Here is a 15239-nt window from a genome sequence, read left to right as displayed (position 1 = left end):
CTTGAGTACTCTCATTTTGGAAGTTATGGCTACGATATATGATAATTTTCAGCCAAAGGAGCACCACCTTCCAAAGGGGCAACAGTTACCTACCCCTTCTACCGGTAAATTTGAGTTTCATTCCTCTTATATTGATTTAGTGGAACGGAATCAGTTCGCGGGTCTACCAGATGAAGACCCCCTGAAAGATATGGAAATTTTCACGGACTATTGCTGTTCCATACCTATACCGGATGGGGTAACTCAAGATGAAGTAAAGGGGTTCATGTTCTTATACTCCTTGAAGGATTCGGCGCGAGATTGGTATCGCTACCTCGATAGAGTAGCAGCTGGAGTCACTGATTGAACATCTTTAGCACTAGCCTTCTACAAGAAGTACTTCCCGCTTTCGAAGACTGATGCCTTGAAGAGTAAAATCACGAGTTTTCAGCAAGGAGCCGACGAAGATTTTTGTGAAGCATGGGGACGTTTTAAAAGTTTGGTCAGAGCCGTCCCGCATCATGGTTTCCAACAATGGTATCTTTGCAATCTATTTTACAATGCTTTATATGATGATTACAAAGTCATTTTGGATGCAGCTGCTAATGGTACGTTCCAAAATAATACCGGTCAAAGTAAAGGTTGGAACACCATTGAGGAGATGGCAGTCCATAAAGCTGAGTTTGGAAGTTCACGTGGTAAGTCACGAAAGCAAAGTGAAGACATGACTGCTGTTGTGACACTTATAACCTCCATTTCTACCCGTCTCGAGAAGCTCGAGACTTCTGAAGCTTCCAAAGGGAAAGTCGAAGTTCCTATTCAAAACTCAGATGAGATCGAGAAGTTAAGAGAGATGGTCCAACTCCTTTTGGTTCAAGTGGCGAATATGGAAGCAGCCGGGATTGAGTCCTCACAGAATTTTGTGAAACAATTGGAGAATATGGAGGCTAAGCAAGCCGCTAATTCTTCAATTAAATGTGAAGGGCCGGTTGAGACGATCAATGCCATCAATCTCAGAAGTGGCCTTTCTTATGAAAGTCCCGACAAGCCAAAGGAAGACTCGGGGAATGATGAAGAAGCTCGTTTGAATTCTGATGCAAAAACGAGTCTGAATGCCAGTAATTCAGGTCGATCGACCTGCATTCCCAGTCGATCGACTGAAGTGTCAGACAAAATAGTTTCTGGTCAGAAACTATTCACACCTAGCACATCCAGTCGATCGACCAACATCCTCGATCGATCGATCGAGATACTGATGACGATAATTACGGACAGAACTATTCACGCCCGACTTACTTGGTCGATCGACTACCCATACCATCGATCGATCGGATCTCCGAGCGGGATGCAAATCCGTCAACTAGTTTGCATGATTCGTCACTCATTGATGATTTGACGGGGGTTTTAAACCTACGGAAGCCGAAGGTTACTGATCCTACGGCCAGTGTTGCAGTCCCGTATCCGGAGCGTTTGAAGGCTACCAAGCTGGAGCGTAAGTTTGGTAAGTTTCGGAGATGGTCCGAATCTCGAGGTAACGGTTCCTTTCACTGATTTAATTACCCAGGTACCCTCTTATGCTAAATTTATGAAAGATATTTTGAATCGTAAGAGAAATTTTCGTGATGATGGTAATGTTGCTTTTGTGGAGGAATGTAATGCTCTTTCACAAGTTAATGTGCCACCTAAATTAAAGGACCCGGGTAGTTTTTCAATTCCATGCACTATAGGTAACCACGTAATTGGAAAGGCCCTTTGTGACTTAGGGGCCAGTGTTAGTGTCATGCCGTATTCTGTTTGCGAAAGGTTAAACATTGGTAGACTTAAGGTGACCGATATTACCGTTCAAATGGCAAATAGATCGACTCAGAGACCTATAGGTGTTCTAGAGGATGTACCCGTTCGAGTGGGTAAGTTTTTATTCTGTAGATTTCGTTGTTTTGGACATTGCAGAGGATAGTCAGATACCTATTATTTTAGGCAGACCGTTCTTACATACAGCTGGGGCTGTGATAGATGTCAAACGCGGAACCATCACCTTAGAGGTAGGGGATGACACCATTGAGTTCAGTCTTGCTCACAAGGCAACTGAACCTGCTGATGAGGATACGTGTTATTCCATTGATATTGTTGACAGGGTTGTTACTTGTAATTGGAGGGAATCCTTAGCCAAGGATCCCTTAGCTGATCTAACCCATTTAGATGAGTGTGCAGGTAATACATTGGAGAATGCTGAGGAGCCAGATGCTTTGGTTGCCTCAATGGAGAGCTACGAGCTCAACGAAGAAGAAGATGAGATGCTTTTGAGCCTGGCCAACGATAACTTGGTGAACACTTGCTACACCATTGAAGCTGATTTTGTCTATGCTGTAGAGGTAAAGGTGCCAGAGCGTAAGCCACTTCCCCCTAATCTTAAGTATGTTTTTCTAGATGATACGGAGCGACTACCCGACTATTGTTAGCTCTAAGCTTAACGATGACCAGGTATGCCTTTGATGTGTGTACTTAAGAAAAACAGGAAGGCTTTGGGTTACTCTTTGGATGACATTAAGGGCATCAGCCCCGATGTTTGTATGCATAGGATAGAGCTGGAAGAGGGTCACAAGCCTTACGAGACGGGTCAACGCAAGTTGAACCCAAAGATGCAGGAAGTTGTCATGGCCGAGGTGATGAAACTACTTGATGCAGGTATTATTTATACAGTTGGCAACTCCAAGTGGGTTAGCCCAGTTCAGGTGGTCCCGAAGAAAGGAGGGACTACCGTGGTTAAAAATGATAAAAATGAATTAATACCAACTCGAGTAGTGACAGGGTGGCGGATGTGCATTGATTATAGACAGTTAAATGCCGCCACTAAGAAAGACCATTTCCCCCTCCCTTTTGTTGACCAAATGACTGAAAGACTTGCTTCTAACAAATTTTTCTGTTTTTTAGACGGATATTCATGGTTCTTTCAGATCCCTATTCATCCGGACGATCAGAGTAAGACTACTTTTACCTGTCCACAGGGTGTTTTTGCTTATCGTAGAATGCCTTTCGGATTGTGTAATGCCCATGCTACCTTTCAGAGGTGCATGATGGGGATTCATGGATGATTTCTCAGTTTATGGCAGTGACTTTGATCGTTGTTTAGCTAACCTTGATAAAGTCATGCAGCGTTGTATAGATGTTAATCTTGTTTTAAACTGGGAAAAGTGTCAGTTCATGGTCAATGAGGGAGTTGTGTTAGGGCATCTGATTTCTGATAAAGGTATACATGTTGACAAGGCAAAGGTGCAGGTGATTGAGCAATTACCTCCTCCCGTGAATGTTAAAGGAGTGAGGAGTTTCCTAGGTCACGCTGGTTTCTACCGGCGTTTCATTAAGGATTTTTCAAAAATTGCTAAACCACTTACACAATTGCTTCTTAAGGATGTCTTTGTCTTTGAATTTATTGATGAGTGCCATGTCGCTTTTAACAGGTTAAAGGAGGCCCTAGTTTACGCGCCAATCATTCAAATTACCGATTGGGACCTCCCATTTGAGATCATGTGTGATGCCGCGATTATGCTATCGGTGCGATTCTGGGACAAATGAAAGAATAAAGCTTTGAATGCCATATACTATGCGAGCCGAACTCTGGATGAGGCTCAAGTCAACTATTTTACCACTGAGAAAGAGTTTCTAGCTGTTGTTTTTGCCTTAGACAAATTTCGGTCTTATTTGTTAGGCTCTAAAGTTATTGTTTACACTAACCATGCAGCGTTGAAGACTCTCTTTATTAAGAAAGATGCAAAGCCAAGGCTTTTGAGGTGGATACTCCTTTTACAGGAGTTTGATTTGGAGATCAAAGATAAGAAAGGAGCAGAGAATGTGGTAGCTGACCACTTATCTCGTCTGCAGCTGACAGAAAGGGAGGATTCTTTGCCTATTAATGATTCCTTCCCTGATGAGAGTTTGTTAGCTATTACTACTTCAGGGTCGTATCCACCTCCGTGGTTTGCTGATTTTGCTAACTTTGCTGTGACAGGTAGGATACCACCCGAGCTTTCACGGCAGCAGAAGAAACGGTTTGTCTATGATGCTAGACAGTTTTTTTGGGATGATCCTTATGTTTTCAAGGAATGTGCAGACGGTCTCATCCGGAGATGCGTACCTCAGTGGGAGGTGAAGGATATCCTAGAGGCTTGCCACTCTTCTGCTTATGGTGGTCATCACGGTCCATTCAGGACCGTAGCTAAGGTACTCCAATCTGGTTTCTATTGGCCAACTTTGCATGCATTGTCGCAGCTTTTGTTCTTGAATGCGATGCTTGTCAAAGATCAGGGAATATTTCCAAGAGACATGAGATGCCACAGGTAGGCATTCTTGAGGTCGAGATTTTCGATGTCCGGGCATCGATTATCAAGGACCTTTTCCGAGCAATCAAGGTAATAAATATATCCTCGTAGTCAGATTATGTATCCAAGTGGGTGGAAGCTATTGCTACTCCCCATTGCGATGCAAAAGCCGTGATTAAATTGTTTAAAATGATTATTTTCCCTCGTTTTGGTGTCCCTCGGGTTGTCATTAGCGATGGGGGAATGTATTTTAAAGAGAAACAACTTAGTGCTTTATTGACTAAATTCGGTGTCCAACATCATAGAGGTTTCGGGTATCATCCCCAAACTAGTGGTCAGGTTGAGGTTTCTAACAGAGAATTGAAAGAAGTCTTAGCTAAAGTTGTTTCTAAATCACGGAAAGACTGGAGTCTCAAGTTAGCTGATGTCTTATGGGCTTATAGAACTGCGTTTAAAACGCCAATCGGGATGTCACCGTACCGATTGATTTATGGTAAGACATGTCATTTACCTGTGAGTTAGAGCGTAAGTCTTGGTGGGCTATTTGTGATTTGAATTTGGATCCTAACCTCTCTCGTGAGAAACGCATGACACAAAATGAATGAGCTAGAGGAATTTAGGGCACGGCCCTATGACAATGCAAGGATCTACAAGGAGAAATCAAAGCGGCTGCACAACAAGAGAATCATAAAGCGCGAGTTCCATATTGGCGATAAGGTACTTCTTTTAACGCTCGTATCCGTTTATTTCTGGTAAGTCAAAATCCAGGTGGACCGGCCCCTATACGGTCACAGCTGTCACAAAGTTCGGATCTGTTGAATTGGAGACTTCTGCTGGAGAAAGGTTCAAGGTAAATGGCCAATATGTGAAGCACTATCATGGATCAGATGCATATGTTGGGAAGGTCGAGGTTTTGTACTTCGATCCGCTATCAGATGATGAGAAGTGAGGTAACAAGGTCGTGCGGGACCTCTTAAACCAGCGCTAACTGGGAAGCAACCCAGGTTGTAGTTATTTTGTAATTTAGGATTTCCGTTTTGTTGTTTCATTCAATTTGCTTTTTAAGTTTTCCTGTTTTGTTTCATTTATTTTCACGCATTTGCAATTTCTTGGTTTGGGAAAATTGTACGCCTTTGATAATTTCTGCAGGAATTTATTTTATGCAAAGTGCGTAAGTGGTTTACTGGATTCTTGCGAGAGAAAGACAGGAAGTTTTGATGGCAAAATGAATTTTGACGAATTTAATTCCAATTGCCAGCTCAAATAGTCGATCGACTAGGATGTTCGATCGATCGATCAAGCGAGAGAACAGAGGCTACGTGTATAGGGAAATGGTCGATCGACTGGGTCACATAGTCAATCGACCAGTCCGCGGGTTCAGAGGCAGCTAATAAGGGAAGGTTTCATCCTTATTCTCTTATTCTTTCATTTTCCCAAAATCACAAAAAGACCAAACCCTATTTCCTCTCCCTTCTTCGCGTTTTCAACTGCAAATCCATCTCGTTCTCAGCCTTTCTCGTTTTAATCTTCAAAGAAATCATCAAGGTATGTGTCTAATCCTATCTCTATGCTATTTATTCGAGTTTTGCTGAAGTTCCATGTGAAATTTTCGAGTAATGTGCCCTTGAGATGACAAAAATCGATTTGGGGAAAACGATTTTAGGGTGTGATTCCTGCTCTTTTATGTGCTTTAATTGCTTATTCTAGGCTTTCCCCTTTGATTTTCGACACTAATTAGCAATTAGAAGATGGTTATTTCTGTTTTCCCCAAAAATTTTGAAACCCTAATTTGCGCGGATCATCTGATTTTGATTCGGGTTTCTAGAAATTGGAATTTAAGTTGGTTGATTGTTGCTAATTTGATCCTTTTGCAGGAACAAGAATGACAAAAGGGAAGGAGCCAATGCAGGAAGGGCAGTCGAGCCAACGGCCTGCTAAGCGGCCACGCGGACCGCCTCTGATGATAGAATCCACTACGGATAGTATACCTGACTATCCGCAGGTTATCTTTGAAAAACCTATTCAGCGCGCTAAATTCTCCTTCTTTGTTTCGACTGTAAAGGTCACAGCTACCCGGTTTCTCCATAAAGACACTTTGGAGAAACTAGGCTGTTATGAGTCGGTCGTGTCCCTGCTAAATGGGACGGGTATGACGGGTCTTGTGGACATGTCTGAGTTCACATATTATGTCATGACCCTCGAATTCTTTTCCTCTTACGCTTTTGATTCCAAAGCCTTTGAGGCTGATGAGACCAACCCCTGCATTTCCTTTCGGCTTTTTAATGTTAATTATTCTCTGACACTTGCTAATTTTGCGGGTTTTCTGGGTCTGTACTTCGAGGGTAGCACCTCGGACCCCTCTGACACTCACCGGGCCATGTGGTCTTGTATTGGTGACACTTACGGGTTGAGGAGGACGGGCACTTCCGTCCACTTGCCCCCTCTTCGTTATTTTTTGCGGCTAATGGGTAATACCATTTTTGGCCGTAAAGAGTCTAATAACGTGAATAATATTGAGCTTTCGATTTTGGCGGGTTATCTGAACGTTGAGCGTCGGAGAGCCCGCATCTATAACATTGCCTACTTGACCGCCGCTCACTTTCAGACTGTAAGTGAGGGCACCTTGACCACCATTGCCTGTGGCGGTTTGGTGACACGTATCGCCAACCGCCTTGTTTTACTTTTCCCTCGACAGGAGGATCCCATTGACCCGTAGCTGCTGCGTTTTATGGACCTCCCTTACGCGAGGGGCGTCCATTGGGTCGATAGACGATGCGGTGGAAGATTGACTCTTTCATCCGTGACCGCATCCCCGCACATCCTTTGTTACTCTCTCTCCCCCGCCTCACCATCGTTGAGGGGCTGCTAGGCCGCCCTTGCCTAGTTACAGGCTTCCTTTGGTGGCGGCCACGCCTTCTGCCGGCACTTCGAGGAGGGTTCGTGCCTCCTCTTCACAGCACCCCTACCTCTACGCTCCCACTCGCTTTGGCACCTCCACTTTTCGACCACCTACTCCCTTAGTTGTCCCTCCCGGTCATGGACCGAGGGCAATGTCACGTGTCTTGGGTGATTTGTGCAGGAGCTTCAACGAGCACAGATTGGACACGGCCATCGCCCTGTTCCCGGTCTACGACGAGCCGACTCGGGGATGCTTCCCAAGGGTGACTGGGCTCACCCTTCTTACTTTGTTCCCCCGAGGGTGGCTACCCTCGTCGCTAGAGACCCCTCCTACCACCACCACTCTTTGGTCCCTCCACTTCCGGAGAGCCACTCCCTCCGTTTCCGGAGAGCTACTCCTGCCGAGGAGGAGGAGAGTGAGTCGGGGTCCGACGAGGACAGACGACCCCTCCTACGAGGGTGGAGATTAGATCTTGTGACCTCCCGTTTTTGGCTGGTTTGGGGAGGTCGTATTTTGTGAGTTGTTCTCCTTTCTCTTTTCGCTTCCTTTTACTTTTTATGCTTTTATTCTCCCATTTTTCTGCTGGTGATTTGCTGTTGAGCACAATGGGGACATTGTGCGTTTTGGTTTGGGGAGGGTATTTGCATATGCCTTTTGTTTTGCATCTGCATTTGTTTTTATTGCATTTCAGTCACATGTTTAGTGCATTTCTGTTTGCATTTGTTTTTATTTTCACCATTCAAAAAAAAAAAAAAAAAAAAAAAAAACAAAGAAAAAATTGAAAAAATGCATAAAAAACCAAAAATATCACGTTTACTTTTGCATATAGTTGAGTCGGATTGGAGTTTTTAATGATGATTCTGCTCTATTAGTCAAATATGCCATTCCTTGCCTCTTCATAGCTGCTTAGCAAGAATTAAAAGCGATATCTCAAATTTTGTTATGGAATCTATTTCGGGCAATTAGACTTGACTCATTACTTTTGGCAAACTACTTATACCTTCTGAGATATAGAGCCTATAACTGGTGACATTTATGACCGGTTAATTTAGGATTGAGAGTAGTTACTCCCTTCATTTCATGTTTTGCACGTGTATGAGTTTTGATTGCTTATTGCCTATACGCATTGGTTTGTGGTCGGTATTGCATGTTTGGAGAATTATTGCATCCTTCCCTTTCTCATTTTACCCCACTAACTCCACTATAAGCCAAAATTGCCAGTTGCCCTTAACTACATCCCATAATTAGCCTACCATTGTGCCAAGCTAGGAAGTAGTAGAGGAATTTGTTGATTTAAGCTGTTTTGGTTCGCTCTTGTAATGTTGGAGCGGGTATTTTTGAGAAGTGACGGATTTACTTCAGCCTGAAAGAAGAAGAAAGAAAAAAAATATTTCAGAAAAATGAAAAAAAAAAAAAAAGAGAAAAAGAAAGAAACAGAAATAGAAAAATGGAAAAAAGAGAGAGTCTTGAAAATAATAAGTTTTGGCTGAAATAAAACACGCCTCATGTGTTTACCTCTTGATTTGGAGGCGTCCGTTTGTATTTGTGTGTTGCCTAGTCAATAAAGGCATGGTTATTTGTTTTTGTTGAGTTGGAAGAGCGGGATTCGGTTACTAATGGTTCATTAGGTACTAGCTTGGCTCTTAACTTCACTTTTCCATAATTGTTTTGCCCTTTCTTTCCCACTTAGCCTCACATTTCCAAATTTTGCAATAGTTCGGCATGTGATAGCTAGTCCTTGACGGTGGTTATGCGTATGTACGGTAAATAGAATCGTTATTCATGCTAATCAAGCATACATGTTTTGTCGGTCGCAGTCTAGGTGAGAGACTATATTTTTCTTCCCTCTCTTTACATAATATCTTACCATTTGCTTTGCTGAGAGAAGAGCGATCCGGGAGAGTCCGATTGTATGAGTCTTGCAAGGTCGAACGCCCGACTTAATTCTATGATATGCATAAATTTGTTCACTTGATTTAAGCTTCGCAGTAGTTGACTTTGGGCATTAAATGGTTTGGCATTGACTTGTAGTTAGCTCTGAAATGTTCTCCTTTCCATTTAGTTTTTATGCGGGTCATAGTGCTTGCTTGGGGACAAGCAAGGTTTGGTTTGGGGAGATTTGATACGTGCATATTCTATACACTTTATCTGTGGTTTTGGCACGTATTTCCATGCATAATTGGTAGCTTAAGGCTACTATTTTTCCCGAAACGGTTTACTTTGCATTTTCTATGATTTATTGTAGGAATGCGTGGAAGTAGGCTAAATCAAGCCAAGTTCGTCCTCCGGAAGCGAGTTCAGGGAAGCCAAGAGGAAGGAGAGTTCATTCACTCACCTTGGGATGCGTGCAAGGAGTGAAGAGTTGTTTGGAAGCATCAAGGAGCCACTGCACAGCATTTTCAGTCGATCGACTAAGACTTTCAGTCGATCGACCACTGGAGCTCAAACAGAAGCTACTGTTCAGCAGGTTCAGTCGATCGACCGTGCAGACCAGTCGATCGACCTGATTTCGAGCTGATGTTTAATTTTCCGTGTTAGACTTTTAAAAGCCCAACTTGTAATTAACTTTCAGTATCTTTTTATCAGTGGAACGCAGCAACTTTTAGGTCATGTTATTCATTCTGGAAAAAACTTAGTTTTCAGATCTAGCTTGAGACGGAAACCTTTGATTGGAATGCTTTGTTCTTGATATTCAATTAGTAAGCCTTTTATGCAATTCTTCTTTTTCTTATTTTTGCTTGTTAATCTAATTCTTGTTTCATCAATTAATTTCAGTAATTGAATTTCTCTCCTTTGTTCTAGTTAGATTCCATCATGTTGAATTTGTCCTTATTTATTAATTTCGCAATTAGTGTAGTCATGATTATGCGTAGGTAATTCTTTGATTGGGAATAAGGTGAGCCATGGTATTAAATTAGGATAGTTGTGTAGCATGAGTTCTTCCGTATTGGTCTTGTTATCTTTGATGGATTTCTTTGCTAGGTCGAAAGATTGGTAATTTGATTTATCGCTAGATTTAGAATTTCTCTTAAGTGAAAACTTTGATAAATTCTAGGGAATTATTAGACCGTGAGGTTATTGAGCTTTGATCGAAAGACTAACTTGTCTTCCCTGAGACCGTATTATGAGATCTCTGCTGCTTGACTGACCTGTTATTCGCCATGGTGAACCGAAATTCCCGATCCTCTTTTTATCTTGTTAAGGATATTCATTTTAGCAATTAGCCAGTTAATCAATCGATTTCAAAACCCTCAATTTATCGTTACTTGGTAGACTGAAAAATAGCAAACAAAATCAACCTTGTCTCTCTGTGGTTCGACCCTTACTATCACTAGCTATAGTTTTAGTTTGGAATTATAAATTTAATTTTGGTACTAAACGACGGTATCACTCCCGCTCCCTATTGCAAGGAAAGTTGGGTTGTATGACATGATTCCTACTTCCATGACCTTACAACTAGCCGATAGGTCGGTACAAAGTAAGACCAATGGGTGTCATTGAAGATGTGCCGGTTAAAGTGGGCAATTTCTGCATCCCGGCAGACTTTGTAGTTCTCGACATTCTGGAGGATCAACAAACTCCTATTATACTTGGAAGACCCTTCTTGGCAACCGGAGATGTCAACATAAGTGTCAAGGAAGAGAAGCTCACTTTCAAGGTGGGAGGAAATGTGGTTGAATTTTCTTTGACCGGAGCCATGTCACAACCTATGTTTGAGAGTGTCTACTCCATAGACTAGGATATTGAAGATGCTAAGGATAAATGCTTGGAGGAGCACTTGGAGGAATATTATGAAGCTCTGCCGAAATTGAAGGAGGTGGTGGGGAAGGAAGTTGATAAGTGAGAAATTGATAAGTTGCTTGAGGCCGAAATTATCTACTCCATTTTGGGGAGCGATTGGGTGAGCCTGGTTCAAATTGTCCCCAAAAAGGGCGGTATGACTGTGGTTGAGAATGAGGAAGGTGAACTAATCTCCACCCGACCAGTCACGAGATGGAGGATGTGCAAAAGCTTAATTCCGCCTCAATCAAAGATCACTTCCCTTTACTATTCATTGACCAAATGCTCGAGAGACTTGTAAACCACGAGTATTTTTGCTTCCTTGACGGGTACTCCGGGTTTTTCCAAATACCCATCCACCCGGATGATCAGGCAAGACAACCTTTACTTGTCCTTACGGCGTCTTCGCATATCGAAGAATGTTGTTTGGCCTTCGCAACGCTCCCGGGATATTTCAACGGGTCATGATGTCTATCTTTTTCGAGTACATTGAGAAGTCTATGGAGGTGTTCATGGAGGATTTTAGTGTCCATGGCACCTCATTTGATGATTGCCTAAATAATCTCTCCCTTGTGTTCCAAACATGCATCCGATATAATTTGAAATTCAATTGGGAGAAGTGCCATTTCATGGTGCAAAAGGGAGTAGTTCTAGGGCATGTTATTTCTAAGGAGGGGATCCAAGTGGACAAGGCAAAGGTCGAGGTGATTGAGAAACTTCCCTCACCTAAAAATGTCAAGGGTGTGAGGAGTTTCTTAGGCATTGTGGGGTTTTACCGAAGGTTCATCAAAGATTTTGTAAAAATCGCTAAACCCCTCACCTCACTTTAATTTGGCTAAAGACACTCCCTTCATATTTGATCAATCTTTTGTTGAAAGCTTTTGTAGGCTTAAGCAAATCGGCTCCAATAGTACAACCACCCAATTGGGACCTTCCCTTCGAATTGATGTGTGATGCAAGTGATTTTGCATTGGGGGCGGTCTTGGGACAAAGACAAGACAAGAAACTCCATGTGATAGCCTACATAAGCAAAATCTTAGACAATGCCCAATGCAATACACCACCAAGGAGAAAGAAATGTTGGCGGTGGTGTATGCTTTCGAGAAGTTCCGGCCTTACCTCCTATTCTCCAAAGTCATTATCTACACGGATCACACCGCTATTAAGCAACTTATGGTCAAGAAGGATGCTAAGTCGAGATTGATCCGTTGGGTATGGTTGTTAGAAGAGTTCGATGTAACAATCAAAGATAAACCGGGTTTCGAAAACCTTATTGCAGATCACTTATCAAGGTTGACTAAAGAAGCCCAGAGAGATGTTGATTATGGGATTCCCATTGATGAGTGCTTGCCCGATGACTCTATTTTAGCTATCACGCACTCTGACCCTTGGTATGCGGATATTGCTAACTATTTGAGCTCTAGCTTTATTCCGGAGGAACTTGACAATCAAGCTAGGAGGAAGTTAAGATACGAGTCTAGGGGGTATGTGTGGAAAGATCCTTTCTTATATAGGAGATTCAATGATGGAATTTATAGAAGATGTGTCACTCATGAGGAAGGGAAAGCAATCCTTCAAGCTTGCCATGCTACAACATATGGAGGCCATTTGTCCACTTCTAGGACCCAAGCTCGGATTCTTCATTGTGGATTTTATTGGCCTTCTCTATTCAAAGATGCTTATGCTATGGTCCATTCATGTGATTCTTGCCAAAGAAGAGGCAACATTGGAAGGCGTGATGAGATGCCTTTGAAAAATATCTTGGAAGTGGAACTCTTTGATGTATGAGGGGTGGACTTTATGGGACCGTTTCCGTCATCATTTGGCAACCAATACATTTTGGTTGCAGTGGACGTGTCTAAGTGGATAGAAGAAATCGCCGCCCATACTAATGATTCACGAGTGGTGACCAAACTCTTCAAGCAGTACATATTTCCCCGCTTTGGAGTACCTCAGGCCGTCATAAGCGATAGTGGGTCATACTTCATTAACCGCACCATTTATGCTATACTAAAGAAATACGGCGTCCGACATAAAGTGGCTCTTGCCTACCACCCCCACACCAATGGGCAAGTCGAGGTGTCAAATCGATAAATCAAGGCTATTTTAGAGCGGGTGGTGAATAGGTCTCGAAAAGATTAGAGCACCAAACTCAATGACGTGCTATGGGCTTTTAGGACCACTTACAAGACCCCTATAGGCACTACTCCCTATCACTTGGTCTTTGGCAAGTCTTGTCATTTACCTCTTGAGTTGGAACACCGGGCAAGATGGGCTCTTAAGGAACTCAACTATGACCTAGATGTTACGGGAAACAAGTGATTCCTCCAACTTAATGAGCTTGATGAGTTGAGGTTGGATGCTTATGAGAATGCCAAACTTTACAAGGAGCGGACTAAGTAATGGCACGATTCCAAGATTACAAGGAAATAAATTGGTGTAGGGGACAAGGTCCTACTCTTCAACTCCCGGTTCCAATTGTTTCCCGGAAAGTTCAGATCCCGATGGTCGGGACCCTTTGAGGTAGTGACCGTGTTTCCCTATGGCTTCTTTGAATTGAAAAACAACAAAGGTGAGTGCTTCAAAGTGAATTGACGAGTGAAATTTTTTTATGAGGGTCAACCTATTGAGACCCGAGCTGAACTTGAGTTGGAATACCCCCCATCCTTTGAGGGATGAGTAATTTCAAACATGAACAAGCAATAGTTTGGTGGAGTTCCACAAGAACCACCATTTGTACATAGCATGCATCTAGATAGGTAATGGGAATTTGGAACTTTTCTACTTCGCAAATTGGATTGATGACGGGATGTCATTATGAGGAGAATTGGGGATCAATGTTGAAAAAAGGCACAACCTTCAATTGGTCAAGTCCCGACTTGATGAGTCGGCTAAGAAAGCGGAAAACATACAATTCAAAGCCAATTGAAGAAGAGATTTTTAGACATGAAGGAAAATTAAGAAAACACGAAGGCTTGTACTCCCAGCTTGCCCACCGGCCGCCGATGCATGGACCAGCTGGGAAGTTTCTGATCATTTCAAGGCAAATTTGGAGGATTATTAAGAAGTGTACTCCCTGCCGGTAGGCCGGCAGCCGGTCCACCGGCTGGTAGTTCATCTATTGAGACTTAGGTGAAAAATACGAGAAAGGGGGCTGTGAGCCGGTAGGCCGGCAGCCGGTCCACCGGCTGGGAACACCCCCATTGAGGAAACACGAGGAAACTGAGGAAGAGTACTCCCTGCCGGCAGGCCCGCAGCCGGCGTCCGGCTGGAAGAAAAGCTAAGAGGAAATTGTGATTTGGGGTGTACTCTGAGCCGGGGCACCGGCGGCCGGTCCCTAGACCGGCTGGGAGTTCTCTAATCCTTTTGATGATTTTTTGAAAATACCTTGTACTCCCAGCCGGGGTACCGGCGGACGGTCCTTGGACCGGCTGTGAGTACACTGCGGAATTTAAAACAACAAAAACAAACATAAACCAAACACAATCAACCGACAACTCTCTCTCTCTAAACCTCCTTTCTCCATCAAAACACTAACAAACACCACCAATAAACCGCCAAATCCCTCCCTTTCAAAAACCCTGTCACAAAATGGACCATGGCACCAAAAAAGAGAGTCCGCAAGGGGGATTTGGCACTTCAACAAGTAGAACTTATGGCGGCCGCGACTAGCGATATGAGCCCCGATCCGGCATTCCCGGACCTGAAATTCAGTTCCGTAACTATGAAAGGTAAGTTTGTATTATTCAAACAACATCCCCTCCCTTCACCCGACTCAATTTATTGACCGCCAATCTATGCGAGAATTAGGGTTAGACCGTGTCATCCATGACTTATTCGAGGGAGTTGGCATGAAATTTATGTATGACATACATGAGAAGGCTTATTCCCGTCTCACTTGGGAATTTCTAAGCTCTTTGAGGATCGATAAACATCGACAAAATCAAAAGGTCGCGTTTTTGCATTTCCATCTTATGAACAAAGACTACTCATTGACCAAGGCGTTCGGGCGTATGATTGAACGCGACGTAAAATGGTGGGGCTAGTTAACCTTACTGTGGCTACTGGGCCAATCGAGCGAAAGGTTAATTTTCAAAGAGTGGACATAGAGGCATCTTTCAATATACTTTTGGGTAGGCCGTAGATTCACGCTTCCAAAGCAGTAACATCCACCTTACACCAGAAAATCAAGATCCCTCTAGATGGCAAAGTAGTGATGATCACTTCGTCACCTATCAAGGCTGTGATAGAGAAAATGTCAAGCA

The 15239-nt window shown here is 43.1% G+C and overlaps 1 non-coding gene across 1 annotated transcript; it reads right to left on the bottom strand.

Annotated features, from left to right (window-relative positions):
- Positions 1-398: 398 nt before the first annotated feature.
- On the bottom strand, positions 399-507 carry LOC141625547 (small nucleolar RNA R71). The gene has a single exon (XR_012535320.1). It is a non-coding gene; the product is annotated as a small nucleolar RNA R71 (small nucleolar RNA).
- Between the last annotated feature and the right edge of the window lie 14732 nt (positions 508-15239).

Source organism: Silene latifolia, chromosome X, assembly GCF_048544455.1.
Source record: "Silene latifolia isolate original U9 population chromosome X, ASM4854445v1, whole genome shotgun sequence".
In the NCBI taxonomy this organism is placed as follows: Eukaryota; Viridiplantae; Streptophyta; class Magnoliopsida; order Caryophyllales; family Caryophyllaceae; genus Silene; species Silene latifolia.
The sequence above is the reverse complement of the archived record's forward strand: the minus strand, read 5'-3'. Positions and strand labels throughout refer to the sequence as shown.